Source organism: Molossus molossus, unplaced genomic scaffold, assembly GCF_014108415.1.
Source record: "Molossus molossus isolate mMolMol1 unplaced genomic scaffold, mMolMol1.p scaffold_m16_p_12, whole genome shotgun sequence".
Classification (NCBI taxonomy): Eukaryota; Metazoa; Chordata; class Mammalia; order Chiroptera; family Molossidae; genus Molossus; species Molossus molossus.
The window spans coordinates 54,996,386-55,014,833 of record NW_023425347.1 but is presented as its reverse complement, the minus strand read 5'-3'; the positions used below and the strand labels follow the sequence as shown (position 1 = coordinate 55,014,833).

Below are 18,448 nucleotides of genomic sequence, written 5' to 3'. Positions count from 1 at the left end.
TTTCTCTCTCTCTCTAAAAATCAATAAAATAAAATAAAAAAAACTAAAGAAATCTTCACCCTGGCCGGTTTGGCTCAGTGGTTAGAGCGTCAGCCCGTGGTCCAGAGAGACCTGGGTTCGGTCCCCACTAAGGGCATGTACCTCTGTTGCAGTTTGTCTCCGGCCCTGGTTGGGGTCATGTGGGTGGCAACCACTTGATGTGTCTCTCTCACCTCGATGTTTCTCTCTCTCTCTTCCTCCCTCTCTCCCTCCCACTCAATCTGAAGATGAATGCAAAAATGTCCTCGGTTGAGGGTAAAAAAAAAAAAAATCTTCGTGTTGCTTCTAAAGCAGATCTTGCCTCGGGACTAGGCAATTTATTCATGAAACACCAAGAAAAAATATTTGCCCGCTGCTAGCTGGTAAGAATCACAGAAGTAAATATATCATGAAAATCAACGTCATGTTTTATGCTTTCTTGTTGCCTAAAAAAGCTGGTGCACTTCAGAGGGAAGAAGGCTCATAGGAAGTAGTTTCCTGCCCCTGAAACCCAGTTATTTCAACATGGCAGCTGTTTAAAACCCCACATTACCATGGGGTTTTCAAGACAGGAAGCAGCAGTGGCACACCTAGCTGAGTACAGGGGAGAACACACAGCAGAGAGGAAACAACATGCCTAATGAGAACAGGGCTTGAAAGTTAGCTGGCAAAGTATAAAAACGAGCCAATTTCTCTAATGTCTCTTATAACTGAATTTACCTGTACATGGTAATCATTAAGAAAGAGAAAATGAAGGACACAGAAACAAATAGCACCTTCCTAGGTCACCAACTACTCCCTCCTTTTCCATCAGCAACTCTCTTTCCATTTTAATGATTCTTAAAAAATTGGTAAGAACTTGATTGTGCTTAAATGGGAAAGGGAGTTGACTGTGATGACTTTTCTCCTCTATTTTCTGCTTTCCTAAATTTTCTGATTTTCCTATAGTAATTTCTCCCTCTTGTTATGAGAAAATAATCTTTATGGTTAAAAAAATTATAGAGCTAAAAGTATATGTTCTAATAAGAAAACACATTTAAAAATCCTTTATCCACAAAAGAATAGCAAAGAATTCAGTAATACCAAACCATCCAATCTTCTCACTCAACATATTGCCTTAACCCCTTTCCTCCTCAACCACCAGTATATCTAACAACTCATTTATTTTAAAAATCATGCCTTCATAATAGTTACAATTTATGTTGCACACAGTTTCCATGCATTATTTATCAGATTTTTCCCAACACATTTGTGAGATGACCATGATGAATATTTTTAGTTCCATTTTACAGATAAGTAAAATAGGGACCTGAAGTGAAACAAGTTGCCATGATAGAAGCCTGGATCTTCTTGTTCCCCACCTGGTATTCCACAACAGGATTTCTCAACCCCAGCATTATTAACATGCTGTAGGGGGCTGCACCATGCATTACAAGATGTTTAGCAGCAACATCCTCTCCTCTACCCACTGTATGTAACACTGCCTCCTCCCACCACCACCCTAAGTTATAACAACAAAAAAGTCTCCAGAAACTACAAGTATCTCCTTGGATGCAGAAATCATACCCAGTTCAGAAACACTGGTCTAAAAGAATCTGAAACGTTCCTTCTGGTATCTCTATGACTGAGGCTCCATACACCATTGAGCCACAATAAATCAGTGCATCAGATGCTGCTTACTCAGCAAGGTTCAGTTAATTAACCAATTCCCTATCCACTTAAAACAATTTCTTTTACTGTGGAAATGAACAAGAAAATCTCTTTGTACAAATATTCACATCTTATATGATGAATCTAAAAGCATAGTATCCCACCCTGGCCAGTGTTGCTCAGTGGTTAGAGTGTCAACCCTCAAACCAAAGGGTCATGGGTTCAATTCCTGGTCAAGGACGTGTACCTGGGTTGCAGGTTGATCCTGGGGCCGGTTAGGGTGCATGCGGGAGGCAACCAATCGATGTATCTCACATCAATGTTTCTCTCTTTTTATCTCTTCCCCCTCCCTCCCTTCCACCAAAAAAAAAAATCATTAGAAAAAATACCCTCAGGTGAGGACTAACAAAAATAATAATGATAAAATAAAAAATAAAAGCATATTACCTCATTATAACATAATAAGGATATATAATAAAGATAAATAAAATGAATGTGTGTGTAGGGGGAAAAACACTAATCAGAGGAGTTAGAAAACAGATCTTGGTCTTTGCTAATAAACCTTATTAATTCAACTATACTTACTGTTCTCTATATAAAAGTTGAGTACATATAAACCTACACAGTTCTCAATACTTGCTTCAGCCGGGTTTCTATTCAAACATGTGTTACTTAAAGCTATTCAGAAGAAACTGAGTGATAACTGGAACATTGCTAGAATTTATGGTCTAAACCACTAGTGTTGATGAACCCAGAATCGAACTGGTCAACCTCACAACCCTATTTAGACACAGTATAAATTTCTTCATGCCATTTAATCTGAGCCTCTATTCCTGCAAAAGCAACTCCACCCTCAAAATTCATTGTTTTCACCAGCTTTTTAGCACATGCCTGAATTGAAAAGATTTTGCAACTTAATTCGCTTAACACCTTAAATCTTTACGTAAAGGGTGGATACCAAACGATCAGAAAGATAATTACAGGTATAGCGTTAGCCAAAATAATATTAAAGCTACCTAAATTAAGACTGTAAACCAAAATGTAGTTATATTTTGGGAAATGTTTGAATTGTTTTATCTATGTATGTATAATGTATTCACACCCTATCATCCTTTCTCAATAATAATAATTAGTATATTGCAGACTGGGAAAACTATTTAAACTGGCTTCTATTTAAGTGTCACTGCAATCCTAGTGTAAAAAAATATATATTTTGCAGCTATTTAATGAAACTAAGACACAGAGAAATTGCTTAGTTAATATGATATATAGAATTAAGGAAAAGTTGTGAGTATTCCATCTCACAAATATTCAGGTATGATGTACTTACATCTTTAAGTGTAAGCTATACACAGGAGATATTTTCTCCATATTACAAAGCATATTGTACCCGAAGTGTCTGGTCTCCATTAACCTTCACCACAAAGTACAAAAGCACACATGGATCCTTCAGTGAAAACAACTCTCAGGTCTTGGAAAACATCGGAGTCACCGAAAGCAAGAAACAACACAAAATGGGGTTTTGAAAACAAAGAACAAAGGCTTAATCAATATAACAATGCTCCTTTAAAAAAATTTTCCCCCACTGTGTATATGGCCATAACTCGAATCTTTCTCTTAAAAAACAGCCGTCAGACTCCATGATCCCATCTAATTGTTTCCAAGGCTGTTAATGCTTTCCTCTCCCAAAAGAAGTAATGACAATTTTATACAGCTGTAAACGCCTGCCACTAAGAAAAACCCTGTAACTCTAAAAAGAAAAAGAAAAATCTTAGTAACATGTATCCCAACCACCGGCAGAAGACAGCCCCCAGACACGTATTAAGAGAAGCGGCCTGGAGGTCAAGGTCCTCCTCTTCCCCAGGGACACACGAAAATTCACAGCGAATATACATACAATAAAAATAAAAAAAAATGTGCACAAACACACCTGGCAATAATCACACCTTTTGTCTAGTCTCCCCAAAGAAGTTCCTCGGTAAACACACGCAAGGAGCCCACATCCCTGGAACCTTGGAGAGTGACTTGTGAGAGACGACCCGAGATGTCTCTTTGATGCTTGATGACCGCTCGGGGGGATCCGAGGAGTTACCCGGGGGCCAGAGACCAGACCCCGTTTCGGTTAATCGCTTCTTTTACAGTCGGATTCGCAACTCCCCAGGTGACTGTCGGTCTCTCTGTCTGTCTGTGTCCCTCTCTTTTCTCTGGCCCTCTAGTTCGGGATGCGTCTTTGCTGGCTGCCTAGGGCCTGGGTCCCAACAGAACCTAAAAGGGGAAGGGGCGTTTCCTGAGTCCACAGACACCCCCCAGCCGCCGCAAACACGGCCCCCAATCCCAGAAACTTTCCCCGCTGACATGGCCAAGGAGGAAACCCGCTAAGACCCTCAGCCTCTATCCTGAGGCCAGGAAAACCCTCCTCCCGCCCCCCGGCAATTCTACCAGAGAGCTGGCGGCCACATTCTCCGGGCAACGAGGGACGTCAGACCTCAGCCCGCGCCCGAGTCTCCGGGTGATATAAACAGGATGTCAGGCTTGTTTATGAAAACTCGCTGTGCGCTCCAGGGGAGGGGGCGGCGAGCCTTCACCTTTCCCCGCCCGGCCGCGGGCCCCTGCCCCGCGACCTGTCCGCCGCCGGCCCGCTCCGCTCGGCTGGAAATCCCCCGCCCGCACGCCCCCACCCCGCCCGGGCCCTCCGGCAGCGCCGCGCTCGCGGGCGGCCCGGGGGACTCGACGCGCAAAGACCGACAGCGGCGGCCGCGTCTCACGCCAGCGCCAGGTTTCGCGCCCCTCGCCCTGTCGTCGGCGGTCGCAGACGGCTTCTCCGCCGCCCCTCGGTGACACTCACCACTTCCGCGTGCGCCTGGGCAGGGGGCTCCGGGTCGCTGCTCGGGTCCGGCTCCGGCGGTCCGATCGCTCAGCGGCCACCCCGCAGGGCCCCGGCGTGCGCGCGCCCGGGGCGGACGAAGGGGCGCAGAGTGGGCAACCGGGGTCGAGGCGCAGGCCCGCGTTCTCTGCGGCTGCTGGGTACTCCGCGGCCGCCGCGGCCTGCGCTCGGCGACGCGCCGCCTCCCGCCCCGCGCCCGGCTCCGCCCCCTCGTGACGTCCCGAGCGGCAGCCCCGGAAAGGGGGGCGGGGACCGCGGTCGAGACAGCGGCACCGCCGACGCGCCGGACCCTGTGCTTCCAGCCTTTTCGCCCCGCCCCCATCCGGCTTCGCTCACGCCCCCGCCCCGAACTCGCTGGCTTTTACTGCGTCTTCTAGAAACATCAAGCGAGGGGATGAGAGGTCAGCCAGCGCAGAAAGTAAAATTGTCAGGACTTGGCCACAGGTTGACCCCTCCCAAGCGTGGAGTGCCCTGCACATCTTTGTGCACCGTGATGCATTCACCATAGTCCTCTGCCTCTGTCCCCATCGAGTCAGAGGGGAGCTTGTGGAGCACTTGACTAACGGGAACTTCAATAACATAAATCTTCCCAAGTTGACAGGTTACTTCAGATACAGCCTATTCCGTATCTAAAGAGCTCTGAATTTAAGAAAAACTTACTTGTAATAGTAATAACTAACGTGTGTTGATGTTTAATGTGTCCAGCACTTCTCATTTTTTTACTAAGAATCCCTGAAAGTAGGGATTATCCTCTTTTTATCCGTGAGGAAACATATTAAGGCTTAAATATCTTAAGGTCCTACTATGGTTTAGATGCATTCCCCGTAAGAAGGGTACAGCCAAATCCTGACAATTTTACTTCCTAAATATTTCTCCAGTCCATTCGTTTCTCCAAGTGTTTCAACATTATGGGAACTGCCACTCTCTCTCACCTGAAGGACCACAAACACTTCTTAAATTGTCACTCCGCAGTCACTCCAATCTCCAATTAATTCTCCACAGTGAGCTTTTAAAAATTCAAATCTAGCCTGACCCGGTACTAGCCTGGTGGCTCAGTTGGTTGGAGTGTAGGTCAAGTCGTAGGTTCCACCTCCTTGTTAGGGCATATTCAGAAGTCAACCAATAAATGTATAAATAAGTAGAACAACAAATCCTCTAGTGGGTTTTCTGGTCTTACATAATATTTCCATTCTAGCATGCCCTTTTCCTTAACTTCATAATCCTTCCTCTGCCTTCTGCCAGGGCAACTCAGGCTTCTGCACTTCATTCAGGTTCGGCCATCACTTTTTCCAGGCTTCGAACAGCCATCCCATAGTGAGTTTGCCTCATCCTCTAAGGTCCTTGGTAGGATTTTAAATTCCGTATTTTAAAAAAGGACTCAGCCCTGGCCAGCATGGCTCAGTTGGTTGGAGTGTCATCCAGTGCACCGAAGGGCCACAGGTTCGATTCTCAGTCAGGACGTATACCCAGGTTGCAGGTACCATCCCTGTATGGGCACATATAAGAGGCAACCAATGGATGTTTCTCTCTCACATCAATGTCTCTGGTCTCTTTGTCTCTCTCACTTTCTCCCCCTTCCTCTAGCTCTAAAGTAAATTTGACCCTTATGTGTGAACTCCAGAAATAGTTACACTTCTCTTGGGCAAGGTTACTTATCACTTATGTAACCGATTGCATTTTCCCTTTGATTATTAGAAAGCTAAATCAAATCTTAGTCATACACATATTACATATAGAAACTGACAACATATGCTTTATGTTGTATTATACGCACATCTTTTCTTGCACTTATTTTCACTTCACACTGACCCTTTCAGTTGCATTTATTCAATATACTAGCTGCCTATCACTGTTCTAAGTACGTATATATTATCTCATTTAATCTTGGTTCCCCTATTATGGGATCTTGGCAAGATATCAAATTTCTATAAACTTTGATGTCTTCATCTGTGAGACTAATCATAATGTCCACTTTATTTATTTTTTATTAATTCTCACCTGAGGATATTTTTCCATTGATCTTCTAGATATAGTGGAAAGTAGGGAGGGAGAGAGAGAGAGACAGAGAGAAACATCTATGTGAGAGAAATACATCGATTGGTTGCTTCCTGTATGACCCAGACCAGGGCCAAGGATTGAACCTGCAACCAAGGTGCATGCCCTTGACGGGAATCAAACCTAAGACTCTTTGGTTTGTGGGCCAATGCTCCAACTGCTGAGCCAAACCTGCCAGAGCCATAATGTCCACTTTAAAGGGCCATCATGAGGATTAATAATGATAGTTAATATTATTCATTATTAGAAGACACTCAAATGTTTTTGCCAAAAAACATCAAAATACCTGATATAATTATTTTATAATATGTCAATGTAGTAATTTCTAAAAAGATAAAGATCAGTTTATTATAAAAACACTCAATATACTGAGCAGAATAATTGTTACTAATCTTATCTATTATGGCTTTAATCTAATTGAAGTTTTTTGTGGTTCCTGTAATTAACAGCACTATAACAGAATCAATAAAGCTAAGTTATAATGAATTTCCATACAGAAAGGCTCATTTATGGGGATATATATATATATATTTCACAAATGAGATGCTGCCCTCTTCGGAAGACAGTGAGCCTAAGGATGCTTTACTTCAAAATCTATTCAGTTTTAAGGAATACCAGACTGCTTAGGACTGACTTCCTAGTAATAATAACTTATTATACACCAGAGACTTACTATACTGCATTAATAATAAAAACACTTTGTGAAAAGAAATGGTATTCTGACAAATAGTCTTAGTGCCACTGAACCAGGAAGCAGGAGACCCGAATGCTAAGTGAGCTCTGCAACAGACCGAAGAGACATAAGGCCAAATCTCTGAGCTCACATTTCTCCTGGGTTAGATCCATGATTTTATGATGTCTATCAGCATCAAAATTCTGTGTATCTTTTTTTTTTCTTTTATTGATTTCAGAGATGGAGGAATGGAGAAGGAGAGAGAGAGAGAAACATCGGTGAGAGAGAACATGGACTGGCCACCTCCTGCATGGCTCCCACTGGGGATCGGGCCCACAACCTGGACATGTGCCCCGACCGGGAATCGAACTGGCGACCTTTTGGTGCATGGACTGATGCTCATCCACTGAGCCACACCAGTCGGGCCTGTGTATCTTTATTTAACCTCATATGAAAGTTATTAACCAAGAAACCATATTTGCTTTTGAAGTGGAAAGCCTAAATTACCTGCCCAAAAGCAATAGGAAAATAAATTATAGCTTAACAAGAATTTGATTTCTTCCCGAGTTCTAATTTTCTGTTATTTTTGTCTGAGGCATCCATCTGAAAAATAAATGATCAAGTGTGAAGTGGCTGATACAGGCAGGAAATGTGATAAAATGTCAGAGACAGAGAACATCACTGAAAATCCAGGTGGACTTCTGTAGGATGAGATGTGAGCTGGCCCTCGAAGGATACTGAAAAACAAAGAGGTGGGGAAGTGTCAAGCCTATATTTAGTTGGTATTTATATCCTTTCCAGAATTGTTAAGAATAGGTTTATTTTATGTGTGAAATGTATTTGTGCTGTTTTCACTTAATTTTAGGTACAATGACAGCAGAAACCATGTGTAATATTTATATCTGATTCAGCATGACCGATATTTACAAAGTGCCTATGGTACGCCAGGCGCTATACTGGGTAAGTTTTGGAGGAGAAGGAAAGGTAAAGGAGGAAAGAGAAAGGAATTGGAGATACAATTCAGAAGTCAGCTGAGACCCCTTTGCCTCTCAAAGATCTAGGTAAACTTGGTTTGCACTCCCACCCTTTACCTGAAGTATACAGCTCTTTCAAGAGCTAGCTAACTTCCAGAGAGACACTTCCACCTCGTCATGTCTAATCTGTTCTGCACAGCGTTGAAATGAAACTCTGCCCCTTCCTCGTTTTCCCATCAGAGGCACTCACAAAGCTCTTGGGGTTGGTAGCAGTCGCTGGAGATGTAGGTAATTGTAAATAGGTATCATAGCTCTGCTTTGTTGCTAGCTGCTCTCTCCCTGTTCCCTCTGCCCACTGGCCTTTCTTACACTCTTCACCTCAAATTACCCCCCAAGAAAGCCAAAGTCTCCCATTAGTATGCACAGCAAGTTTTCCCTCCTCTAACATCCAAGCCCTTGGGTCTCAACTTTCCCTCAAGCTTCTGTGCTTCTATCCCCAAGAGGAATTGTGGCGCCGGCTATTAAAACATAGTGGCATTTTCTCCACCTTGTTACAAATAGATAAGTGCACTGGTGACTCTAAGAGAAACTCAAAGTGCTAGGGAGGGACCCAAGAAAGAAAAAGTACAGGAAATGGGTCATGAAGGGTTTTTTTTACCCCTTCTAAGTGGTCTTTCTCTGTCTTCCAAAGTCACACATTTATTGCCTAATCACTCCTTGGAAGCTTGTCCTCTGCTGGCTTCTGTTGCTATTTCTCCCTCCATGTGTCTGTGTTTTGTCTCCCTGGCCAGATTTTTCACAGGTCCGGCACAGTGGCTTCTCTCATTCCTCCCAGAACGCTCATGGCTAAGAGGCCTCACTGGCTGGTCTGTTGAATCCTAACCTGCGGGAACTGTATCATTTGCCTAACTTCACAATACCTTTCCTAAAATGTCCCCCAAAGGCCACATGGAAGGAGTTTGTTTTAATTAAAATAAATCCAAATACCTCTAACATGTATTGAATATTTATTTAACCAACTGCTGGAGTTAGGTGAAGATGGCCACTCATGTTACACCAAGGAGGAGTTGGGAAGGGCGAATGTGTGCTGAAGTTCCCCTGGGGACCAGCCATCTGCTTCAATTCTCATAATCATCTTTTGAGGTGAGACTAGGTGATTTGCCAAAGGTCACACCACCACAGAGCGGAAACTAGAATTTTAACCCAGAAACACCTAGCTTCAAGGCTTCCATTCTTTTCACCACACCACTACTCTGAAATAATAGTGATTTTATAGAGGCATTTAAAGTCTCATTATTAAAAAGAAGTGTAGTTATTCACTAGGATACAGACTAGAGCAACCCAACAGTTAGGAGTCCTGGAGTAGCAGAAGGAAAATTGACTCTGAACTTGAACAAGTGGTTTCACTTTTCTGAGCTTCAGGTTACTTATTTGCACACACACAATTTTAGAGTTGTTGTCAACACTAAGTTAAATGTATACATAGAACTGGAAAACACTGTTAAGTGGAATTGCTCCCTTTTAGAGTGTAAAATGGGAGTTGACACTCAGGTCTGACATTCAGCTTAGTTGGGCAGGTATTTTTAAATTGGGTTAACACATTACATTATTTGGGAGGGGCATTAGCTGACACAAGAGCAGCTTAATCATTAACTCAACATCACCCAGCAGCAACCGCAGTGCTAGGAGGAAAATTGACACCACAGTCCACATCCTTTCCAGCCCTTCTCCATGGTAACTGCATTATCTCCTGAACAAGGTGTGTCCAGAGTGTTGCTCTCAGCCCAGGTAGGAGGTATGAGCACTCTAAAATGTGGAGAAGTTTTGGGTTGCTTCAGGGAAATGCAACCACTCTTCCCGGTCCCTCAACTACACAAGTCCTGCTGACTTGTGTTCCGAAGAGCACAGGCTTGGTGATGAATCAGAGCTGCGTTTTAGCTCTGCGTATTCCTACTTGTGTGACTTGGAGTTTTAAATCTGTACAATGTTTTCATCTGTACAATGGGGATGATAATATTTTGTCTTCTAAGGTTGTTGTGAAGATTAAGTTAAATAAAGAATTCAAAGCACATAGCACAGTATCTGGCACATTGTAAGCCCTAAATCAGTTGGTTGTTATTTTATTATTAGAGGGGAGCAGGGCCTTAAAGTTCCAAGGTGCAGGGCAATGCAAGAGAAAAGGAAAGAATAGCTCCTTTGTTGCTAGAGGATCAAGTCCAATGCCATGGTCAGGCATACAGGATCTAACATAATCTGGCCCAAGTCTCTGCTTTCCCTGTGGTTACCTGCACCTACCCTGGAAAAAAAAAACTTCCTTAGTTCCCGCAGGCAAACAGAATTCCTTCTTTATTTTCTGAGAGTACTTTCCATGTACTTTTGCACTGTCTCTTATCACATTCTATTTTTATTATTTGTTTGCATACCTACCTTCACTCTACACCATCCCAGGCTATGAGTTTATGGACAGAAGGGACCATACAGCATCTTTGTATCTGCAGTTACAGCCTCTCTATAAGTCTTGGATGGATAGATAAGGAACAAGGGGAAACACAGTGACTTGGTAATGAGATTAGAAGTGGGTACCCAGGGGACAGAGTAAGACCATCTTTGTTTGCTTCATAAATTTTCCTAAGCCTGAGTCCGAGCAGAAGTATAGAGGACATGACATTTGTAGAATTATTGCCTGATGAGGGTGATTGGGCAATTTATGAATGTGCCTTCCAGAGAAAGCATGACTGGCTGGTGGTGACTGCTGACAGGGCCAATATTAGGCAGAATACCTGAGCAACCAGGGAGCCAAGGTAGGGTGATGTCTCAGGTTTCCTGCAGCCTTCAAAATTAATATGTTAAGCAATTAGGAGCAACAAGTCCTTCCAGGTGTGGTCAATTGTCAGCAGCACAGACAGACTTAAGAACAAGGATCCTTCTCCCTGTGATATGTTCATTGCAAACAATGATGCAAGATCTAGAGATAGAAAGGGGATGTGAAATATAATTCCTACAGAGGATAGACCACCTGAAGATAGTATTTCAAAGTACCTGGATTATGAAATATTATAGAACATAGAGGAGAATTATATATCTTGTCTTTTCAGGAATCATCCCATTTTGTTTTATTGTATTCTTTGTTTGTTTGTTTTAGTGAACTGTTCTTTAGTGAAATTGGGTTCTTTTTTTTTAATCCTCACCCGAGGACATTTTTGCATTTATCTTCAGATAGAGCGGGAGGAAGAGGGGGAGGAAGAGAGAGTGAAACATCGATGTGAGAGAGACACATAGACTGGTTGCCTACCCACATGACCCCAACCAGGGCCAAAGACAAACTGCAACCGAGGTATGTGCCCTTAGCAGGAACCAAACCCGGGTCTCTCTGGTCTGTGAGCCAACACTCTAACCGCTGAGCCAAACTGGCCAGAGCTGTTTTATTGTATTCTTTTTGTTAAAGGCAACTGAAAATGATATTTATTGGTTGATTATGTATTATGTACTTCATACATTTTTTAAAACGTGATGTGCTGGAGTTAGCTCCCACTGGCTCATGAAAGCAGATTATGATTATTAATGAATTCCATGTTAGATTACTTCACTTTGGCATCTTAAAATCAGCCGTGGCAGGAGTATTTACACGATGGAAATTGGCAAACACTACAAATCATGATTTTCCGCCCTCAAATCCTCTGGGAGCACACCCCTGGCTTTACAATGAATGATTCCAGTTAATACTCCCAAAGCTATTATTTTACAGATGGAAAAGTGAAGTTCAGAGAGGTTAATAATGAAATAACTTATTACAAACGTTTTGGTGACAAAGCCACAATCAAAATTCATACCATCTGCCTCCAAAGTTGAGGCACTTTATCATGATGGAGGGAACACTTTCGAATTCATTTCATAAGGCCATCATTACACCAATACCAAAGGCAGATAAAAACATCAAAGAAGAGAAAATTACAGCCAATATCACTTATAGATACAACAATCTTCAAGAAAATATTAGCAAATCAAATCCAACCGCATATTAAAAGGATTATACACCATGACCAGGTGGGATTTACCTTAAGAATGCAAGAGTGGTTCAACATAAGGAAATCAATCAATGTAATAAACCTCATTAATAGAACCAAGGTAAAAAAACAAAAGATCAGCCCTGGCCGGTTTTGCTCAGCGGTTAGAGCGTCGGCCTGCGGTCCAGAGAGACCCGGGTTCGGTTCCTGCTAAGGGCATGTAACTCGGTTGCAGTTTGTCCCCGGCCCTGGTTGGTCGTGCGGGTGGCAGCCACTCGATATGTCCCTTCACATCGATGTTTCTCTCTCTCTCTCTTCCTCTCTCTCCCTCCCACTCTATCTGGACAAAAAATGGAAAAATGTCCTCGGGTGAGGATAAAAACAAAAAAAACAAAAACAAAAGATCATTGCAGTTGTCACAGAAAAGGCATTTGGCAACACCCAATACCTTTCGTGATAAAAACACTCAGAAACCTAGAAATAAAAGGGAACTTTTCCAACATGATATAGGGCATGTATGAAAAACCCACAGTTAACATCATGCTCAGTAGTAAAAGACTGAGAGCTTTCCCCCTAAGAGCAGGAGCGAGACAACACCTCCTCCTGCTTTCCCCACTGCAGTCAGCACCATACTGCAACTTCTAGCTAGAGCAAACACAAGAAAAAATAAGTAAAGGGCGAACAGATTGGAAAGGAAGAAGCAAAAGCTATCTCTATTTGCATAGGTCATGATCCCATAAATAGAAATTGCCAAGGAATCCACAAGAAAGCTATTAGAGCTAATGAACAAATTCAGCAAATTTGCAGGTGGAAATTAACAAGATTAACACATACATATCGGTTGTGTTTCTATACCCCATAATGAAAACTTCAAAAAGGAAATCAAGAAAGCAATTTCACGAACATTATAATATGGTCAAAAAAATATAAAATAGCTACAAATAAATTTAACTAAGGAGGTGAAAACTCTAAAATAGTGTTGAAAGAAATTAAGGAAGACTTAAATAAATGAAAAGACATCCATGTTAATTGATTGAAAACTTAATTTGTGAAGATTGCAAAGTAATTTACAGATTCAATTTTATGCTCGGGCAAAATTCCAACAGCATTTTTTTTTGCACAATTGGAAAAAATAAATCTATTCTCAAATTCATATGGGATTGCAAGGGGCCCAGAAGAGCCAAAACAATGTTTAAAAAGAAGAGCAAAGTTGGAGGACCCATACCTCCTGATTTAAAAACTTACTACAGCCCTGGCTGGTTTTCTCAATGGTTAGAGCATTGGCCTGTGGTCCAGAGAGACCCGGGTTCTGTTCCCGCTAAGGGCATGTACCTCGGTTGCAGTTTGTCCTCGGCCCTGGTTGGGTTCTGTGAGTGGTAACCACTCAATGTGTCCCTTTCATGTTGATGTTTCTCTCTCTCTCTCCTCCTCTGTCTCCCTCCTGCTCTATCTGAACAAAAAACGAAAAAATGTTCTCCGAGGTAAGGATAAAAAAAAAAAAGAAAGTGAAAAGAGGTGGCACCTGTCTTGGCCCTCACCTCAGGACTTAGCTTAGCACACTGGGCCACATGGGGTTCTCCCCAGTCTGGTTCAGCTATCTAGCACTGGACCCCAGCCATAACCTTTGAAAGCCCAGACATCAAGAACCCATTGTGGCTCACCATTGTGGCTCATCAACAAGGAGGTCATCAGCCATAACACCAGCGGTTCTACTTCACCCTGTTATGGCCCATCACATTCTGGGCCTCCCCAAGGGCTAACAATATCTCCCTTTCAACTCAAACCCACCAAAATCAGTCTCCAGCCATGACAACAAGGGCTTAGTGGACCTGGTCATCAAGGTTTACTTCAAAGGCACCCATCCCAAGTTTCGCACTGGAAAAAAAGATGTACCAGTGCCTAGACATCGTTGAATTCCAAGGCCAAATGGGCTGCTCGTCTACCAGAGCAAATGGAAGTCTGTCATCTGTCCAGATATGAAATCCACCCCCAACATCAGGGCAGAGGTCTGATGGCATGATTGTAGGAGGAATAAGCATATCTCACATGCTGCAGGTGATCTGGGCCTGTGAAGGACCTGGACAGCCACACTATGTGCCAAGTGCTCTTGGCCAGTCACACTGAGAATGGCACCTGCTGCCGCCAGAGCTGGCAGGACTGAGGAACCAACATTCTGCTTGCTTCAAGCTCTGGAACATGGTGGGAAGAGCTCCTGAAGCCTGGCATTACAGCTAGGGCTTTGTGAACAAGTCGATGATCAGGGACCACCTTCCACCTGCTGAGGAGGAGCCGCTGGTGCTCCTGCCTATGAGCCGGGATGCCTGCCTGCCCAACCTGGACCTCATGGGCACTCCAAGGAGTGCTGCTTTGCCTCCTGATGGCTGGGCACTGGCAACCATGCACACACTGAATACTCTCCATTCCCTTTCCCCCCCATCCTCCTTTGCCACTGTGCTTTAACACTGTGCAGCCTGGCCTGCCTGTGCCCTGGGTGGTCACCCAGCTGGTCTGACCTGGGGGTCCCCTTGGGGACAGTTTTGTTTAAGGTGGCCACCTTCAAGGCAAGTTCCTGTTTGGCTTTCACTTGGCCCTGGCCCTGTCCCTGTCCTCATGACTCTTCGTCCCTCTCTCTGTCTCTGTCCCCATAATACACACACACACACACACACACAGAGACACATACACAGACACACACACAGGCTGAGGCTGCCAGCACCATCCACTCACCGCTCGCTGCAATAAAGCACAGTCTAGAAATAAACACCAATGTACAGTAGGCCAGAGCTGAAGAGGTCTAGAGCCACTTCAGCCACAGTCTTGGGACCTTTGCCAGCCACCCTCTCACTACCTGCCTCAGAGCCAGGGCAAGGCCTCAGCAACCCTTGAAACTACATGAGACCATTAACACCAAAAAGTCCTGGGGGGTATGGAGCGGGCTGCTGGGGGTTAGAGGCTGCCTCCCATCCCAGGCCCTGGCAGGCCCAAGCCAGCCTACAGCTTGGCTCTCACTGGCTGAAACAGGAACAGGGTGCTGGCCCAGGGCCCCTTGAGCTAGCACATGGGCTGGCAGATGAGCCACCTTGAGGCCCTGGCATTTTCCCCTAAACACTCAAACATTTAGGCAGCCTTGGGAGTCCAAGGCTGCCAGCTTTGCAGAGTCTGATGTCCTACAGGCAAGGGTTTGGGGAGCAGGGGATTTGGGCTCCTGGCTGGGCCCATGAGTCCTGCTGGCAGAGCTCAGCCTCCCCCGCCTTGGCCCCAGTGTGGAGGAGACTGAGCAATGCCTCTTGCATGAGAGACATGCTCCGTGGCCTCCACAGCTGTGTTAGCCTCTGGCATATTGGCTTTTCCAGAGATACTTATAAGCAGAGAAAGTGAAGTAAAACTTTGCTAATATTAAAATAAAGTAAAAGATAACCAACAGAATAAGAGAAAATAGTTGCAAATCATATATCTGATAAGGGTCTAATATCCAAAATATATAAGAACTCCTACAACTCAACAAATGACAAACAACCCAATTGAAAAATGAGCAAAGGGTATGAATATATGTTTATCCAAAGAAGAAATACAAATGGCTAGTAGGTGCATAAAATTGTTGGATATCTTTATCATTAAGAAATGCAACTCAGAACCACAATAACATACTACTTCATACCTACAAGGGTGCTACTTACAAAATGGAAATAAATGTTGCCAAGAATGTAAGGAAGTTGGAACCTTCACACACTGAAAGATGTAAAACAGTCCAGCCCTGTGGAAAATAGTTTGGCAATTCCTCAAAAAGTTAAACATAGAATTACCATGAGACCCAGCAATTCCACTCCTATTATATATGCAAAATAATTGAAAAAGGGGGTCTCAAACATGTTTATTGCAGCATTTTTCACAATATCCAAGAGTGAAAACAGTCCGAGTGTTCATCAACAGAGGAATGAATAAACAAATGCTGAATAGACACACAATAGGATAATACTGTATTGGACCATAAAAAGGAATGGAGTTCTGATACATGCTACAACATGGGCGAATCTTGAAATAAGCCAGGCACAAAAAGACAAATATTGTATGAAATATATGCATATGTGAAATATCTAGAATAGGCAAATTCATAGACAGAAAGTAGATTAGAGTGTATCAGGAACTGGAGGGAAGAATAATGGGGAGTTATTGCTTGATGGGCACAGAATTTCTGTTTGAGAGGCTAAAAATGTTTTAAAAATAGTGGCAATGGTTGCACAATGCTGGGAATAATTAATGCTGCTACATTATATGCTATGGTTAAAATAGCACATGTTGTGTTCCAGATATTTTACCACCACCACAAGAAAAAACCCTAATTAAATTATTATGTGTCAACCCTTCACCTAATCTTCCAGCATCTCCTTATCTTCCTCCTTTGAGCCCGGTGACCTTATGTCTCCCACTTCTCTCCCAGTTGCTTGAAGCCTTATTTCTCCTCATTGCACACTTGGCCATACCTGTGGAGAAGGATGCATCAGCCAGCGCCGTATGCTTGCTGACCGACACAATGTTGACAAATACTGTTGGCATAGAAAATAGTGCATTAAGGAAAAAAACTTTAAAATAATGTGAGCACAAAAATATGTATGTATTGTGAGTATGTGTACAAAACGTAATGTGAATAAAAGTTCTAGAGAGTGCAGGAAAACCATATTTGATCGTTTTAGGAGCTTGTCCAGGGACATGAGCTTTCTTCTAGATCACCTCTCTCAATGGTTTGGGGAAAAAAGCCATGGCAACTCAGCCTCCTAAAACAGAGTGTCCCCAAGTATTAGGCCACAAAGATAGGGTTTCTTTACTTATATTCTCTCTTGTTTTGTTATCCTAAATTTGGCAAAATGTTTGATTGACTACTTGGCCTCTTCACAATTATCTTGAAGCTTACAAGTATTTTTTTTGTGGGCCATGACTTTCTTTTATAAAGTGACAGTGTGGAACATAACAGATTCTCTCTCTCTCTGCTCTATTCCACAGGTCTTCCCATATGTCAAGTAAGAGGGGAACTCTCTCTCTCTCTTTCTCTTTTTTTTTTTTTTTTGCTTTGGGAGACTGTACACAATTTTGCATGCATTCTGAAGTCATATTATAAAATCTACTTAATATAAAATTATGTACAGTAGTGGTTAAGAGTTGGGACACTGTTGTCCCCATATGTTCAACATTGATTCTGCTCCATCTGTGTGCTTGGACAAATGTGCCTTCTACCTCTCTGAGCACTGTTTATCTCATCTGCAAAGTGAAGGGTATGATGCCTACCTCAGAGGGTGATGGTGAGGTTTAAAGGAGTGAAGGTATGAGAGGTACCTAGCGCAGTACCTGACACAGAGTGGGCACTCAAGAGGGTTAGCTCCTTAGTCACCCTTTTGTTGTAGAGCATCCATGAGCACCCACAGGTCTCCTCCATGAAAATTTCCCCAGTGAACAGCCCACGATGATTTCCCCTTTCTCTGCATTCCAAAGCACTCTATGAAAATACAATTCATGTGTTTTATATGTACACAAACCTGGATCAAATAAGCACTAAGTCCTTTGAGACCAGTGGCAATGTCAAGGCAGCTCTGATAATCAGTCTCTACACAGCCCAACTGCAATGGTCTGAATCTTTGTGTTCCTCCCCAAAATCATATGTTGAAATCCTCCCCCAGTGTGATGGTACCAGGAGGTAGAGCTTGTGGATGGTAATTAGGTCAGAAGGGTGGAGCCCTCATGCCCTTATAAAAGGAATGCCAGAAAGCTGTCTCGTCCTCTTTCTGCCATGTGGAGATCCAATAAAAGGGTGCTCTGCAACCCAGAAGAGGGTTATTACTTGAACCCAACCATGTTGGCACCCTGATCTAAGACTTTCAGCCTCCAGAACTGTGAGAAATAAATTTCTATTGTCTATAAACCACCCAGTCTATGGTACTTTGTTATAGCCACCCGAACTAAGGCACTAACCACCTATGAGAACAGAATTGCAGCAATGAGATTCAAATGTGACACTGTCCATGTGAATGTGCTTGGTAATTCCTAAAGTATCACAAACATAACCCTACCTGGATTCCTGCACTGTGTCTTAGATCGACAGAAGCCACACAATTTTCCTAGTGTTGTCTTTATTCTAGGCTGTTGATAAATGCCCATTTGTTCTGGAACTAAAAGGGAGTAGAAGCAGGGAAAAACCTGT

The 18,448-nt window shown here is 43.2% G+C and overlaps 1 protein-coding gene and 1 pseudogene across 1 annotated transcript in view; one reads left to right on the top strand and one right to left on the bottom strand.

Moving 5' to 3' along the window:
* JAK1 (Janus kinase 1) overlaps window positions 1-4,224 on the bottom strand; it is a 130,327-nt gene extending 126,103 nt beyond the window's left edge. The window contains exon 1 of the mRNA XM_036255281.1: window positions 3,599-4,224. The gene's annotated coding sequence lies outside the window, so the exon portion shown is untranslated. The remainder of the gene's footprint in view (window positions 1-3,598) is intronic.
* Window positions 4,225-8,192: 3,968 nt separating this feature from the next.
* LOC118626757 lies at window positions 8,193-14,718 on the top strand (annotated as a pseudogene).
* Window positions 14,719-18,448: the final 3,730 nt, after the last annotated feature.